This window comes from Limanda limanda, chromosome 6 (genome assembly GCF_963576545.1).
Source record: "Limanda limanda chromosome 6, fLimLim1.1, whole genome shotgun sequence".
In the NCBI taxonomy this organism is placed as follows: domain Eukaryota; kingdom Metazoa; phylum Chordata; class Actinopteri; order Pleuronectiformes; family Pleuronectidae; genus Limanda; species Limanda limanda.
Genome location: NC_083641.1, coordinates 5,512,014 through 5,529,858, shown reverse-complemented (window position 1 = coordinate 5,529,858; position 17,845 = coordinate 5,512,014). Strand labels below are relative to the sequence as shown.

At 44.0% G+C, this 17,845-nt stretch overlaps 1 pseudogene; it reads right to left on the bottom strand.

The window, feature by feature from the left end:
• Positions 1–11,322: 11,322 nt before the first annotated feature.
• LOC133003647 (uncharacterized) overlaps positions 11,323–17,845 on the bottom strand; it is a 37,638-nt pseudogene continuing 31,115 nt past the window's right edge.

The following is a 17,845-nucleotide window of genomic DNA, read 5'->3' as shown; positions in this document are numbered from 1 at the left end:
AATCTGATTTTGCAAAAACAAAACGGAACAAGTTTTTGGTTTTTTTGATGTTTTGAAATCCACTGATGAAAAACAGACTGAATACGGGCTGAAGCAGCCCACTGCCCTTTACAACTGTGTCTTTCTGTATGTCCTCACCTTTTTATCTCAAATCAAACTGGGATTTTAAAGCACAGAGTTCATTTGATGCCAATTCCTTCATGTACAGGAACCTCCATTTTGTGGACAAGCACTACATGGAATTTATTCATCCCTTTATTGGATGGATTGTTCTGTTGGCTGCAGTGGGAACTACTTTTTAACCACATGGATGATTTCACAAAGCTGGAGTGAATTTTCCTGCAGAGCCTGAATTCCCAGATCTTATTCAGGGCTGGATCATTGTGATGATTGTGGGGGGGTTCTTTCTTTTTTAGGACTCAAACACAAGGCATTTTCATCTCAGTGTGTCCACACAGCATGGTCAGAGTGAAGAGAGCTCCGATTCTCACATAAATGCATGTGTCCCTTTGATTTAGGATGACAAAATTAATCATTAATTACTTCTAATCATTTCTTCTCAGTTGTTATTTTGATTGACAAAAATGATAGTGAATGAAAGTGAATGTTCAAATGTGTGTCAGGAGAAACGAACAGGATGAAAGTATACAAATGAAACGATGGTTATTAAAATGGCCTTAGAAGCTTGGAGAGGGGGGGTTTATTGGGTGCAATACATCACATGCTATACTTTACTTCGGTGAATGCAAACATTTTCATTTTTGCACTTTTCAGAGTAATTTAATATCAAAACTGCTGTCTTATGAGTTTCAAGCAATTAGTCTTACTCAAGTAACGCTTACACAACACTGAACGCTACTGCCCCCTGGTTTCAACTTGAACCTGCGGATGGATTTTGCATTCGTCCTCGCTGTCGTCCCGATCTGGTTCATGTCACATCAGGGCTGCTTTGAGAAGACGTGGATAAGAGGGTGAGTTCTTTCATAATGGCTTTATAAAGAGATCAGATATATATTTAAAAGGTTCCCCCCCCCCCTTTGAAAGAGGCTAACATCTACTGTTTTATACTGTACATATGTAACTACAATGTAACTACAACAGTAGGCTAGATTGTGAATCAAAGGAAATACATTACATGTCTGACTGATACATATTTTACAAATCATGTGTCTTAATTTTAACGGTTCTTTGTTCGGTTCGGGGGTTTGTTAGAGAAGTGTTGTTGGTTTCAGTGAAGGGATTTTCTTTTTCATTTTTCTAATGAGTTTTGCCATTTCATTTCCAGTTCTGGGATAAATAATACATTACGGTTTAACACTGATGATCAGATGTTTAACTATTGATAATAGATACCAATGCTGTACATGGTAGAAAGTGTCATTGTGTTTCTGACCTACTGTTTTTATCTTTTAACCAAATTTCCCAACTGGAAAAAAAACTACTATGAGCTGTAAAAGTGTTATTATGATTAGAAAGAGAGTAATAAAAACGTTATTCCTCTATAGTTTCTTTTTGGCATTTTAAATGGTCAAACATTAACAAATACAATGTGATGATTTAGGAATAGTGAAAATGTTTTTCATTATTGCTATTATTTCATCCACACTTTAGTTTTTAAGTTGGAATAACATTCATGCCATTTAAGCAATTTCCTAGTTGGTGTATCATACAATCATGTGTTAACTTAATTGAATTTGAAATAAAGAAAAAACAAGCTGTTAAATTAGAGTGAGATGAGTTACACTTCTAGATGGTCCAAACATCATTAAACCCAACAAATATTTGGATCGCAATAAATACCAGCCAAGGCTAAATTAAAAAATGGTTGAATTTTTATTTCCACATCAATGGAGGCAAAGATATTGAACTGAGAACCAGTCACCTCTGATCTTCAATAACAGACTGTTGTCAGATGTGAAGGCCTGTAAATCTGCATTATGTATTCACTATTACATTAGTTACAGCAATATGTACCAGTTAAGATCAACTTCAAACATACATCTTCATGACCCAGGTCGGACCGTAGCAGCGAACCCACACTTTTACAGATATATTTATCTATATTTTAACTTTCACTTTTTTCCCCTCAAGGCTGACTCCAAATCATACATACAAACACACATTGATTCATAAACACAGGCTGATAGAGATCAAAAGATCAAATATCAAAAATTCTCTACTGGTGTTTTCAGAATAAAGTTGTCTGTCCGTGTCGATTTCTCTCAATGTTTCACCCAGTGACCCTGCGCTGAGTACTGGATGATGAAGTGGAGGAATAACTATTCTTAAATTAATTCTTTCTTCCTAGAGAGAATGATTCTCTGGAAAAAAGATGAACAGAGATTATATTACACCAAGTCTTTACCCCCCATTTGCGACGGAGAACAGACAGCACAATCAGTAGAAAGGTCTGCTGAGATTTTAAACCCAGATTTAGTTAACATCTCATCTTCTACCCCGGCCATAGGTTGGCATGTGGTACACAAGGTGGTATATTGGTTGTATATATAGATACACAATGACCTGTGGTATATTGCCAATAGTAAAAAAAAGATAACAATATGTAAATATGTATATAAACACATCTTGTTCTTACTGTTGGGTTGAAAAGAAATAGGAACAATAACACTGGAACTTGTAGTGAATAAATATTGTTAATACATTCTAGTTGGCATCCAGCGTATTTATTTATTTGTGTGTGTGTGTTTTTTGTGTACTACTGGTGATATGGGGACTTATCTTCGTTATGGGGAAAAACACCCACACCCTCACAACATTCATTTAATTTAAAGGTCAAGACCACAAACTGTATAAAGATGGATGATGCGTCACCACTTCCTCCCATTATGAAGACATGAAGCCAAAATATACCGGACACAAAGGGAGCCATCCAACACGCTTGACCAATCATGATTCACTCTGCTTCCATCGCATCAAATAACTAATCAAAGCCAAAGTTACCAGAAACAAGGAGCAGCACAGGAAAAACTTGAACTTCAGAGTGATAGGAACTACCCGAAATCACACAAATCATCTTTGAGATAAATGTATTTGATGTGTACTTTGTAGGGCTGTCAAACAATTAACATTTAATCAGATTAATCCCAGGGTAGCTGTGATTAATTATGATTAATCACCATTTGTAAATACCTAAAAAATTCCCATTTTCTCAGATTATTGTTGTGGGAACGGAAACATAAACCACAGAAGGTGTATATAAACATTTATCATTTGTTTTTTATATTGATGACAAGTCCAAATGATAGAGTTATTAAGACTGAACAAAATAATAAAATCAAACTCAAACATACCACACCATAATTAAATGTGTCTCTTTGCTATGCATCTGAGCAAACATAGTATGTTATTTAGAAGAAAAATAAATCTATCAAACTCAAAGAAACCTTCATCCTAAACAATTGGGGCATATCAGCCTTTGCTCTTTTTTTTTTTTTTTTTTTTGTTTAGCATATATAGGATGGTCGAATAAAACTTTTTTCATTTCTTTTTTAAATCAAACAAACAACCAAACCTTTACACAATTACATGTGAATGTGAAATCTAAATCTGAGCCCATCTGTAGCCTACAAGCAGATTGAGCTGGTTCATGCTTAAAAAGAACGAGTTCCAAGTTCAGTTCATGCAGATGGGGATGATTTAAGTGACAAACGTTCAGTCATGTGTTTGGTTCTGAATCGATGGTGTCGGATCATGTCTGCGTGTCGTTCCACTCATTTTAACACTGAGTCCTGACTGTGAGCGTCACGTCTCGTGTTGTACTGAACACATGTTGACGAGTCATTTTCATGATGTTTAAATGCAGCCTCATAAACTCTGGAGCGAATCAAACAAACACCTTCATGTACTGATCAGGTCCTGATAACTAATGATGAGTGTTTATTAGTTCCAGGGAAAGCAACAGGAGGAGGACACAGAAACTCCAGCTTGGTACAAACCAGATGCAGCTGATCACTGAGCAGCTGAGACCAGAGAAACACTGGGTTTCACTGTTGTTCTACTGAGTCACTGACCGGCTGCTTCAAGTGAACGAGCTCTGATCTCACTGCCTGTGTCTCTGAGCAAGTGAGTGGGGGCGGGTATGGGTGCATGGAGCGGCTCATTCTTCGCATGCGTTAAACAATAAATGCGTTAATTCCAAAACTTAATCATCCCACGTGAACGGGTTAATTTTGACAGCCCCAGTACTTTGATGTCTATGTCAATGGTTTTTTTACCTGTACTGCAGTGAGCCACCAGGTGGTATTCGATATGCTTTGGCGAGCAGTCATATATCCATATCTAAATCCTCCATGGTCAAGGTTAAGTTTAAGTTACATCTTAGGGTAGGGTTAGGTTAATTTACCATGCCCTGAAGATAGGGAGGCACAAGTATGTATGCGTGTGTGTACGTGTGTGTACGTGTGTGCGCGTGTGTACTTGTGTTTGCGTGCACATTTGTCATTTGTTGGGGGGAAAACTAAAAGTACCAAAGAGCTTAAACTCAAACAACATGTAATGTTAATTGAGCTCCATTTAAAAATAACTGCTTGTGAATTGCTTAATGTGTGTTGTGCCCAGAAGGAGCTGCTGGGTCCCGCTGTGCAGTTATGATATGAATAACCAACTTCAGGCTCTGTTCAGTGAGCTCTCTATGAAACTCATCTATTGTGCCTGTGGTGCTGCTGCAGGCTCTAAAGGCAGCTTTAAAGAAAAGGGGCCGTGCAGAATAATAACAGAAAAATATGCAAGTGTGCTAGTTTCTTCATGGACTTGTGGTTTCTATTCCCAAGGCAAACTGTGTAATACTGCACAAAGGAAATGCCCTCAAAGTAAAGTACAGAATCTGATGTGGGCGATGATACATGAACAGAGGTGTTATTTCAGTTTAAGGTAGAAAATGTTTTTCCCCGATTTTTACCTCCACACGCGAGGTAAAGTTTTCATCGCAGTTTGTTTGCTTGTCTGTTGATTTGTAGGGTTGCCAAAAACTTCTGAAGATACCTCGAAATATGGAGAAAGGATGTTAAATGCGGGTCGGGGGAGAACACATTACTTTTGGTGTGGAGCTGGATCAGGAGAGCAGATCTAGGAATTTAACTTCTCAACTTTCTTAAACATTGTGTGAATATATTTAGTTGATTTCTCTGACAATATTTCATGATTCCTGTTTTGAAAAACTGATATTTATGAGTCAGGATAGAGTGAATTTAAACTTGATTTCATAACAGGTGGATGCATGCATTCTCCTGAGGGCCATTCTAGTTCTATTTAGGTCAGTTTTATATGTTTTTTAATGCGGCCTGGTCTGTGAGCCCTCGCAGACCTAAACCGAGAACATGCCTCAAAGTCTATGAGACATTGGCAGCAGGTCAGTTTGTCTGTTCCTGCTTCAGTTAGGTTGATCTTTTTGTTTCCCCACATGTTTGTTTCCTGCTCTGTTTTGATACTCTTGTCTCATCTCGTTTCAGGTGTCTTCACGTCCTGCTCCTCCTGTGTCTCCTTCTTACCTGCACATGCTCCAAAGTGCCACACACGTGTCCAGCTGTCTCCTTTCCTCTGAGTATTTTAGTCTGTGTTACTCTCTAGCTGGGTCTAAATTCAAGACATATCCCTGAGAAACAAAGCTTCCAACGGGTGGATGCTTTCTCAGCCCAACCTATCCCAGCATTCATTGACGAATTGTTTTCGAGGGGTAATGTTTCAACTCAAACAAACAGTTAAGGCTAAAAATATATATTTTTTTTAACACGGGGCATTAAAACTTTCTTTTTGTGTCAAACTTTACCTCTGTTGCTGGGCAACAGCAAACAGGGCGGGGTGAGCCGCTGAACACAGATAGCATTGATAGAGCAGACAATCTCATTTCGGTTTGGATCGCATCCTCCAAGAATGCAGCCTTCCTAGTTTATTCTTAGTTTCTCTCGGTATGACCAGTTTAGACTGACAGCTATGCTGATTAGACTGAATGCCAGTGTATCAAACCTTATTACCTTTATTGACTGTGTTTGGAGTCTTATCCTGCCCTGGAGTCCTTTTGTCCCTTGCAGTATATGTCATTAACTCTGCCTCCTCCATGTTGGCAAATAGGACATGGACAAATCATTTTTCTCAAAGATGGTGTCTGTCATTTTAAGAAGTTATTTTCACACTGATTGTTGTCCCGAACTTTCACAGTGTAGTTGATTTATTTCACAACAAATGACTGAGGGCGTGTTAGTGTGCATAAATATCAAGATGCTTGGCTCATTACCAGCAGCACTACTGGATACAGCTCCTTATTATTTTCTCTTGCATTCCGGGGCCATAGTGTCGCATGGTTGTGTATGTATGATTGCTCACGTTGGCTGATTTATACAGCAATTATCATTTCAACCAGCTCAGCAACTTCCTGTAAGCGTGGGGACTGGGACTACTCAGAAACTGCAGTTCTCGAATCCACCACTGGGGGGCAGTATGTACACAGTCATGCAGCCTGGAACAGCTGTAACACGTTGTTCAATACAATCACACATCCCATTTCAAGCGTTAAGTTCGGTAGAGTCTGCAATTGTCATTATAAAAGTCAAAGGGGCCGTTAATGCACTTATTTAAATTCAGTAGAATAGGAGGGAAAGGGCTGCCGACAGAAGACTTGTCTTAATGCGATCTTAATTGATGCATTTAATCCTCATGATTTAATTTCTATCGTCAATCAGCATCAGTATTCATTTGTTCTTCCACTCTGACCCATTAAAGCTTTAGGAATCAACAGGAGTGACCTCTGATAAGGCAGCAGTAAAAGGACCAGCGGGTCAGAGCTCTGAGGATTTTTCACATTATTGAGACCAGAAGTCTGGTATACAGGTGTCTGTTGAAGCATGAATATTATGCATATGTGCTGGAACTCCTAAAAAGAGCCTTGATTACAGTGTTTGATTAATCAAATGACTCTTTCTTCTAATAGGTCTCCTTTTCTCTCTTGCACCATAACTGAGTTTCATTTGTCATTCCATTATCATCCTCTACTTCTCCTCAGCACTTAATCTGAGCTTTATTGCAGATGACGCCCAACTTCAATGTTTTGCAGCTCCTTGTGTTTAAAAAGTGCTACCTCAGTATTAGTGCAATTATTTTCTATTTTGGTCTAATACATTTCTTTACACGTGACCGTGGCCGTCTAGACAACAGCGTTTGCCTCCTTTCACGGCTGACTGCAGCAGAAAGCTTTGAACTTCACTGAGCTGTCGGGATGATACTGTGTGCATAATGGTGGCTGTAAAACATCTGTGAATCATTAGTTAGAGTACAGAGAGCCTCAGACTTTATGAGACTATTTTCTTTTATGAGTCCAACGCTCTCTGTGTTTTTATCTCTCTCTAGCTCATTAATTTAGATAGTTTGATATGTAAAGTGGGTGGGACGGTGTGCCAGTGGTTAGCACTGTTTGTGCTTCACAGCAGGAGGATTTGAATCCCAATTCAATTGGGTAAAGGTTAATTGGAGACTTTAAATTTGCTCTAGGTGTAAATGTGTGTGTGCATGTTTGCTGTGATAGGTTAGGTAACCAGCCTCTCACAGGGCCAACATACAGAGGGTCTTTCACCCTGACATTTCATCCATTTTGTTTGTTTGCTCATTCATTTCTGCATCTGTCGTCCGTCCCCCCCCCCCCCCCCCCACACACACACACACACACACTCGTTCCCAGTGAATCCTGTGTAGAATCTCCTGTGTACACATCTGCTCCTTTGGACTCTCTAATGACTTTTTACCTGGGCGCTGCAGGAGAAACTCTGCAGAAAGTCCAGAGGCTCGGTGCTTTTCTAAAAGCTGCTTTGGTCTCTTTCTCTTTTTCTTTGCCTTGATTCCCTATGTTCAGCACCTCTGGTTTTGCCTTTGCCTGCTGATTATTGTAGACCTAATGATAGGACTGACTGCCAGACCACTGAACCTTTTTACCTCAAAGAAACTGTTTGATTTGATTGATTGGACATGGAGCAAACTAAAAAGTCAAAGTCAAATGTTCTCGCAAGTTTCTGTCATTTTGGCTCATTTTGTATTTCCCCGTAAAGTTGGTTTAGATTGTTATTTGATGCTATAAAAATGGGCTGAAATATTAGCTTTCAATAGCTGAGACCACTCCAGATTTGTTCTCGATCTGCATCTCTACATGTATGGCAACCATGTTGAATTTGGGAGAAATGTTGTCTGTAGTTTAAAGAATAGAACAAAAAATGTGTTTTATTTCAGCACAAACCTATTAATAGTAGCACTGATAGTTTTCTAGTGGTATCAGCAGGACCTAGCCACTCTGGCTCCAAATGTACTATGGCAACATTGGTATCCAGGATAGTTTTTGGATGTGGGAGGAAGTGGTGGCACGTCATCCATCTTTATAGACAGTCTGGTTTTCACAGTGTTTCTGCTTCCAGCATGTGTTTCTTGCCCAACTGTGTTCACACCCATCATTCTCACTTATAAGACCCAACGTGCATAAACCTCAACAACTAAACATTAAAAACATATCAAATCACCACTAATTCTAGCACAGAAGATAAAAAATAGCAAATGCGTTATGGCTTTTAAAATCAGTGCAAATTATTTCATAGTTTAATTTGATTCAAGCCCAACCTAGACATAATGATCAGGAATTGATGTTTGTCTGCTGTGCATGTGAAGCAGGAACAAGATGAAGTAAGACTGGCATGTGCAAGTGCACATTAATCTTTGTGATGGTTCATTCATTCAATGATCTGTGATTCACCAACTGAAGCTAAAGTGAATACATAGATCGATGAGATGCAGAACAAATGAGACAGAGAGAGAGAGAGAGAGAGAGAGAGAGAGAGAGAGAGAGAGAGAGAGAGAGAGAGAGAGAGAGAGAGAGAGAGAGAGAGAGAGAGAGAGAGAGAGAGAGGGAAAAAAAGCAGAAAGCCATTTCCCAGCAGGGCAGACAGGTGGCCAACTACAGAGCTGAATAGAGCCGATTGGGCCCCCGTGGTTTCCAAGCTGAATGCACAATGCTGCTTCTGAGAAATCACTTCGGACATCCATTACTCCGAAATGTTCTCTCCTCCCTTGTGTTGGCTGTGGAGCAGCAATCTTATAATGGCATTGATCTGCCTCTATCCAGTTCTTCCTGTGCCGGGCCTCGGTTTATTGCTCAGGGCAGAAGAAGTCGTGCACCTCTTCCTGTCATTAAACCAGCAAAACAAGCAATCAAGTGGAGACCAAAAATGTCCTGATCTGATAGGACCCAAGCAGTGCAAGGAGGGGAGATATGTGATATCTCCCTCTCAGTTTTAATCATTTCCTCAACAAGAATGATAAGATTTTGTGATGTGTATACCGTTCCATATTATATAGGCTGTGATGAAAAGTATGTGTTGAGTTAGAGTAAAAAAGAATAATATCTTATATGGTTGAAACGAAGAAAGTAGAAGTCTATGTTCAAACTCTTTAACCTTAAAGGGATAGTTCACCCAAAAACCCAAATTCACTCATTATCTACCCACAAGTTTCAGAGGTAAGCAGCATTGCAGCCAAATCAATACAATTAAATTAAATTAAACTAAATCAAATGACCGATTCTTTAAACGTAAGGCTAAAAACATGGTGTTCATGATGCATGATAGTCAAATTTGAATGTTGGGGCTTACGGACACTTGGATGACACCACAGAAGCAGTATGGAGACATTTTATGTTTAAATTGTTACGGCCTTGTCAAGTCAAGTCAAAATGTGAATGGCTGTTGATACCTGTAAGTCATAGATCCACCCTACCTGTAGGTGCGTTACATTTAATATGGCTCCTCACAGCGCTGCAGAACATCATCAAGTCAAGTGAACTTGTCTTCTGACAGTTAGTGAAAGTACATGATGTATGTACACATATGGCTAAATCATTTGGCAGAGATTAGAGATCATTAGGACCAAAGGCTTTGAAGACATAAACCATAACAGTAGGAAAAGAGAAATATAGTTTCTATATTGTTGTGCATATGACACTTTAAGCATGACAACATGTAATGGTGTGCCTTTGGGCATTCAATTAATACCAGAAAAAACATATTGAATATTCATATACAATATATGAATATTAAATAATAACTTTAATTAGAGTAAAGTTAGCTCGGGGCACCACCGTTCAATTGAAAGGAAACGATAGACAATTTATTGATTAAGTCTCATGAAAGTACTAACTACAAATTTTGAACTCTGATCAATAATTAAATTAATAACTATAACCAAAATTACCATATAGATAGTTAGAAAAGTTGAGGGATATGGAGTTCTTCACCAAATTCACACTCATGCAACATAACATTGAAAAACATTTACAATGAAGATAATAAAAGTATAAAAACACAATCTACTAAAGGTGAACTTACTAAATACAGATATGCCTCCTCTTCACATCTTTCCTTGACCCTGTGACTTTTTCCATTAGGGTGAAGGAATAGTGGTTATGAAAGGAGATTATATTGACTCTTCGGCCGCAACCAGGGACCAAACAATGTGTTGTAGAAGTCTACATTTGTCTTGTCACTGAAACAGTTCTTTATGACTCTGGCCATATGCTTGGGATCATTATTATGCAGAATCCATTTGGGATGAATCGGATGCCGCTCTGATGGTACTGTGTGATGGATGAGACAAAATGTTTGCATAGTGCTGTAAAATAGTTGCTAAATGAACCATAGAAGCGTCCTTGTATGTTTGTTTGGCTATGATATGCAGGCCTTCCACGAATACAATACATTGAATACATATTAAAGCAATCTATCACTGTGAACATTACTTTCCCATTTTTGCCACAGATGACAACTGAGGGAGGAAAGGAAGCAGCAGCTGTTTGACAACTGTGTTGTTCTCTGGTCTGATAGAGTTGCAGGACTTCTATAGATGTTGTTAACCCCCCCGAGAGGGAGGTCAGAGCATTTCATCTGGAAGAACATCTGTGGAGAATTGAGGGGGGGAGAAAGAAAGAAGAGAGAGAATCAGTTGAGGAAAACAGATTTAGTGCTGCGATGGTCGGGGCCAGAGATTAAATTGCTCAGAAAAACAATTTAAACTTGAAATCAAGATAAAGTTAAGATAAGTTCCCTCAGGAAGAGTTTTTGAAGTAAATACAATGTAGCACCTGTTTTTGTAAATAAAAAGGCCTTTGTTGTTCCTTCAGCTTCGATGTTTAGGTGATATAGCTTCAAACACACATTTATTTACCAATATGCTATCTAACAGTATCATATATATACTGTGTACATACATCTACTGATGCCTAATCTGGACACATCTTCAGTGATGTTCCTGGAATCATTGGACGTTTCGGGTCTTTCAACATCATACGCCCTCCTCCAGGTGACCCTGCCGGGGCTGATCAGACCCCAGCTTGTGTCCAGATGGCTAGCTAGCTACCATGACTCCATGGCTCCCCTCTTTTGAGCCACAGCCATCTTGAGGCTCTCTCTGCCGCATCGGTGGTACTGCGGATGGCTCTCCTCTTTCTCTCACCCTCGATGCCTAAACTACTGAAGGCTCTGGCCAAGGAACAGGCTGCAAATCCTCTGCATCCAACCTCCACAGGGAAACACCTTGTTCTGCAGCCAGCCTGCTGGCAGTCACTGACCAGTCCTGCGTATTTGGAGAGCTTCCTCTCAAAGGCTTCTTCCAAGTTTCCAATCTTCCCACGGGACTGTCAGCTCCAGCAGCACTGCTTGCTTGGTGGATTCAGACACAAGGACAATGTCTGGTCGCAGGGTGGTGACTGCAATATGGCTGGGGAACTTCAGCTGATGTTCAAGGTCCACCAACAACTGCCAGTCTCTTGCAGACGTCAGGATGCCTGCAGATGATGTTCTTCTGGCAGGAGTTGGCTTGTCCCCAGCTCTGACAAAGGCGATGGTTATCTTGGAGGGTCGGAATTGCTTTGCCCACGCCAGTCCTGCGCTGATGGCTTCAGCAATGGTCTTGAGGACTTGGTCATGCCTCCACCTGTACCGACCATCTCCAAGTGCCCTTGTACAGCAACTGAGGATGTGTTCCAGGGTTCCTCGCTTGGAACACAGTGGGCATGCTGGTGTCTCTGCTATGCCCCATATGTGCAGATTTGACGGGCTTGGAAGCACGTCATACACTGCCTGGATGAGGAATTTCTTGCGGTGAGGCTCGGCTTTCCAAAGCTCAGCCCAGGTCACTTTCCTTTCAACCGCATTCTCCCACCTCGTCCAAGCTCCCTGTTGCTTCATTCCCACTGCCTTGCAGGTTCTCGTCTCCTCCATTGCTGCTCTCACCTCCTCCTGAACAAGTTGTCGCCTTTCCTTCCCCCTGGTGTTCATTTGGGGAGTTGGAAAGGATCCTAGCCCTGCTCGACTTCGTGTGACCACTCCCACCAGGCTCCTGTGACGCAGCCTTGCATCTGCCTCTTGAACCGCATCCTCTGCCCTCCATTTCCTGCCAGTCCTCACTTGGATCCCTGCTTTAGCCACCTTCGGATCACTTGAATCCCTGTACTGAACCACTTCTCTGGCTCTAGTTACCTTGAATTCCTCCTCCAAGGATTTAAAAGGCAGTCGCAGTTTGTTGGTGTTCCCGCAGAGTGCAATGCTGCTCAGGCTCCTTGGTAATCCAAGCCATCTCCGGAGGTGTTTGCTGACTTTCCTCTCCAAGGTCTCAACTGTTGAGATAGGGACCGCATAGACAAGGAGGGGCCACAGGATCCTGGGAAGAATGCCATGTTGGTAGACCCAGGCTTTAAACTTCCCAAGTAGGCCTGACTTGTCCACGGATTTCAGCCAGCCATCCAACTCAGTGCAGGTCGACTGGATAGATGTTGTGTCTCTCAGAGAGCAGTCAAAAACCTTGCCCAAGCTCTTGACTGGCTTCTCTGTGATAGTTGGAATGGCTGTGCCTGTGATGTTAAACCGGAACTTGTCCTCCACCTTCCCTTTCCTCAACACCATTGATCTGGATTTGGCGGGTTTGAAACGCATCCGGGCCCACTCCACCAGCTTTTCAAGTCCCTTCAGAATCCACCGGCAGCCTGGGACTGATTCTGTCATGACTGTGAGGTCATCCATGAATTCCCTGATGGGTGGTTGCCGTTGTCCGGAATTCGTGCGGGGCCCTCTGCACTCTGGCTCAGCAGACTTAGTGAGCATGTTCATGGCTAGGGAGAACAATGTCACAGAGATAGTACACCCTGTGATGATACCGATCTCCACTTTGTGCCAACTGGATGTTATTGCTCCTGAAGAGACCCTCATCCTGAAATTGCTGTAATAATCAGCAATGAGGTCTCTACACCTGCTGGGTACATGATGTTTTCTCAAGGTGAGCTGAACGTAAGTTATGACCATAACTATGGATCTATGAGACCGACCGATGACCGTCACCACGGTCTTAACACGAATGATGTCCTCATCTCCCTATCCTCGAGACCAAATATCAACAATGTCACGTGAGTGACCTTAAGGGGGCTGGGCTCACCGCCCATAAAGCTCCCCGGTGAGCGCGGCCGCCTCCTCCTTGTCTGAACGCCTCAGCCCGTTCTGAGTGACAAAAGAGGGTGACGGTCATCGGTCGGTCTCATAGATCCATAGTTATGGTCATAACTTACGATCTATTTCGACCTCCCTCAGACCGTCACCACGGTCTTAACACGGATGACTAGTATCATCAGGGTCGCGAAGAACGGAGGACTCTATCGCCTCACATCCTCGCCCAGCAGCTGAGAGCAGCACTGCGGAAGCCAATGGTGTGGGAAGCCACATTGACCCTGTAGAATCTAGAGAATGTGCAGGGGGCACTCCATGTTGCTGCTGCACATATTTCTGAAAGAGGGACCCCCTTTAAAGCAGCCCAGGAAGTGGCCATACTCCTGGTGGAATGAGCTACCAAGGAATCTGGGACTGGTATGTTCTGTCCAGAATAGGCCTCAGCGATAGTATTAACGATCCAATGGGACAAACACTGTTTAGACACAGGGTGGCCGACTTTTTTACCCCCAAAACAGACAAATAACTGAGAGTATGAGCCCCTCAGAGACTTTGTGCGTGCAATATAAGCCTTCAGTGCCCTTACTGGGCACAACATAGGCAGGTCGGCTTCCTCCTGTAGTAGAGCCGGATCAGGTTGAAAAGTGCTGATCTCGATCACCTGATTTACCGTCTGATGGTTTATGACCTTAGGCAAAAACGAGGGGTTTGGCCAGAGAGACACACCTGAGTCACCTGCATGGAGCATATAGCCAGGAGGAAAGCTGTTTTGTAAGATAGAGACTTAAGGCTGGATTGCCCTATGGGTTCAAAGGGAGACTGCATCAGGGACCGTAATACCAAGGGGAGTTACCATGATGGAGCCCTGCTTGGTCGCAGGCGGTGTGCTCCCTTAATGAACTGAGACACTAGAGGGTGTCTACCAACTGTAACATCTCCCTCTGTCTCATGGAAGAAAGAGATTGCGGCAGTGTATACCTTAATGGTGCTAGGTGCCCTGTTAGAGTCCAAAAGTGACTGAAGGAAACGGAGAATCAGCTCAATAGGACAAGCGGCTGGATTTTCCTGTCTGTTGCGACACCATGTAGAAAACACACTCCATTTATGGCCATAGTTAGCCCGAGTGGAGGGAGCCCGGGCATTGTCTATGGTCCTCAGGACAGCCTCATCTAACCTTTGAGAGAGGTACTGAGAAGGGGCCAAGCCCAAAGCTGCAGGATGTCTGATCTGGGGTGCCATATCTGAGCTTCTGCCTGTGAGAGGAGGTCTGCCCTGACTGGCAGGGCCCATGGTTGACCGTGAACCAGGCGAAGGAGCGTTGGGAACCAATGCCTCCCTGGCCACCTGGGGGCTATTAACAGCACCTCGTAGTGGCCCGAGGTAACCCGGTTGAGTACCTGGGGAATCAGAGGGAATGGAGGAAAAGCGTACAACAACCCTTCCGGCCATTCTTGAGATAGTGCATCTAGGCCTAGGGGACCTCCCTGGTTTTCCAGAGAGAACCACATCCTGCAGTGGGTTGTCTCTGCTGATGCGAATAGATCGGCCTGAGCCGTGCCAAACCGACTCCATAGGAGGGATACAACCTCTGGATGAAGTCTCCATTCTCCTGGGAGAGGACCAGTCCTGGACAAGAGGTCTGCTGCTCGATTTACAATCCCTGGGATAAAGATTGCTTTGAGTGAAGCCAGATGCTGAAAAGCCCAAAACAGAAGTTTCTGTGCCACCTGGAGGCAACGCAGGGACCTTGTGCCTCCCTGGTGATTTATATGATACACAGTTGAAGTGCTGTCTGTCCTTATCAAGACATGCCTGCCCTGGATGGAGGAAAGGAGAGCCTTCAGAGCAAGGTGAACCGCTCTCAACTCCAGAACATTGATGTTTTCGCCACCCCAAGGGGGTATCCACGGGCCACGCACCATTCTGCCTTCCCAGACTGCTCCCCAACCTGTGAGGGAAGCATCTGTCGTCACCACTGTCCTCCTCGAGGGAATGTTCCCAAGGGGGACTCCTTGGAGCAAGAGCACCCGGTCTGCCCATGGGCGTAAGGCTTGGAGACATGTGCGTGTCACACGAAGTTTCACGTGTCTGTCCAGCTTCGGGTTGAGCTTGAAGGCATTCAGCCACCTCTGAATTGGCCTGGCCCTGAGGAGGCCCAGAGGAACAACAGCTGCTGCGGCTGAAATCATCCCCAGCATCCTCTGAAAGCTGATAAATTGTAGCTGCCTGCCGAGACGGAATCGTTTCCGGAAGACTAGAATCTTCCTCACCCTCTGAGATGTGAGGGATGCAGACATTGTAAGGGAATTCAAGCAAAGTCCCAGAAAAATCACCTGCTGCCTTGGCTCGAGGTTGCTTTTCGTCACATTTACCTTGAAACCCAAGGACCGTACATGCGACAACACCCTCTGGGTATCCTCTACAACTTGGCCAAGAGATGGAGCACAAATCAGCCAGTCGTCCAGGTAGGGAAGGATTTTTACTCCTGACAACTGGAGAGGAGACAAGGCCGCCCCAACCACTCTGGTGAACACCCTTGGTGAGAGGGAAAGGCCAAATGGCAGGACCTTGAACTGATAGGCTTGCCCCTGGAATGCAAACCGAAGAAAAGGTCTGTGGTTTGGACAGATGGGCACATGGAAGTACGCGTCTTCCAGGTCTATCGAGGTGAACCACTCTCCTCTTTCGATAGATTCTAAGATCTGACCCGTGGTCAGCATCTTGAAAGGAAGTACCTTTATGAAGGCGTTTAATCGCCTTAGGTCCAAGATGGGACGTATTCCGCCATCTTTTTTCGGCACGAGGAAATACGTGGAGTAGAAGCCAGTGAGCTGTTCGTCTGGATCTACTTTCATAATTGCATCCTTCTGCAGAAGGGTTAAAATTTCCTGTGCCAGGATTTGAGCCTGGACTGGGTCCGTGACAATCGTCATGCGGATCCTGGAGTAAGGGGGGGGCCGCCGCCGAAACTGAATTCTGTACCCCTTTGATACTGTAGCAAGCACCCATGGGTCTGACACAGTTTCTTCCCAGCTGTCCAGGCATAGCCGAGAATGAAGTTCGGCGGGTGTCCCCCCACCCCTAGGCTGTACCGCCCCGAGGTCCTTGACCTCTGGGGGGGCGCCTCCTCTGGGGAGCACCTCTAGTCGAAAAACGGGGATAGAACCCACGTCGACTTTGTGAAGGCTGTTTGGAGTCACCAGAGGCTGTGAATCCTGTAGCCTGTCGCCTGTCATTCACCCATGGCTCCTTACGGGCCCAGGATGATGATCGGTGGGGAGGCTGGGAGCCCCTAAGTTTATACCTGGTAGACGCAGCCCCTCTGAAAGTGCGCTGTACTGACTCTCTGGTACGCCGAGACTGTTCAGCCTTATCTAACACACCCTGGGAGTCAGGATGAAAAACATGTGCCGGCACGACTGGCATATTGGTCAGTTCTTTCCTGATATTCTCGGGAAGAGTTGTCTGTGCCAACCAGATCTGCCTCCGAGCTACCATGGCAGATGACATAGCTGCACCAATGTCCCTTGTTAACTGGGAATGAGTGACCAGGGCAGAGTCTATCAGGCTCATGGTGTCCTGGTCCTCTGAGTTGGCTGTTCTCCTAAGAGCTGCCAATAAAATGGCGAGTGCATTGCCCGAGCGGGCTGCTCGTGTGGCTGCATTATAAGTCCGAGACACCAGTCGGTCTGACTTATCACACTCTTTCAGGGGACAGCGTGGATTGGTGGTTACCCGCTCTGGACCCAGAGATGTTAAGACTGCCATCTCCCGCTCAACTGGAGGCATATCCCCCATACCTGTTTCAGGAGCATACTGATTCTTAGTCAGTCTCCGGCAACCTGCATTGAACTGAGGTGCCCCACTTGGGATGTTCCATGCTTTCCTGAGCATGTGCAAATAGTCACCAGCCACAGGTACAGTAACTGATTGCTGGGTCTGAGTGATGCCGGCCCAAATCCCATCCATTGGAGCAGGAGCCTCAGTTGGAACATTGAGCCCCACAATTTTTGCCGCACTTGAAACCCTTGAGATGACGTCCATGGGTGAAGGCTCACTTTCACCCATGTTGCTGAGGTTGGACGCCCCCTCACATTGTGTGGATTTAGGCTGTTTTAGCCCAGCAGCACCCTCAGACTGCCCATCACTTTCAAAAAGGGAATTTTGAGCATAGAGAGAGAGAATGTCAGGGTGAACCACATTCTCCTCCTCGATGCCCTAGCTGTTGTGGCCGGGTACTGGGCCTCAACTCTACCCAACCTGTCTGACAGACCACGTATGGCCGATAGGATTTGCAGCTGAGTGTCATCATGCTGACCAGCTGGGTTCTGTGAAGGTTTTGGAGCCTGTGTCTCGCTTGAGTCCCGCCT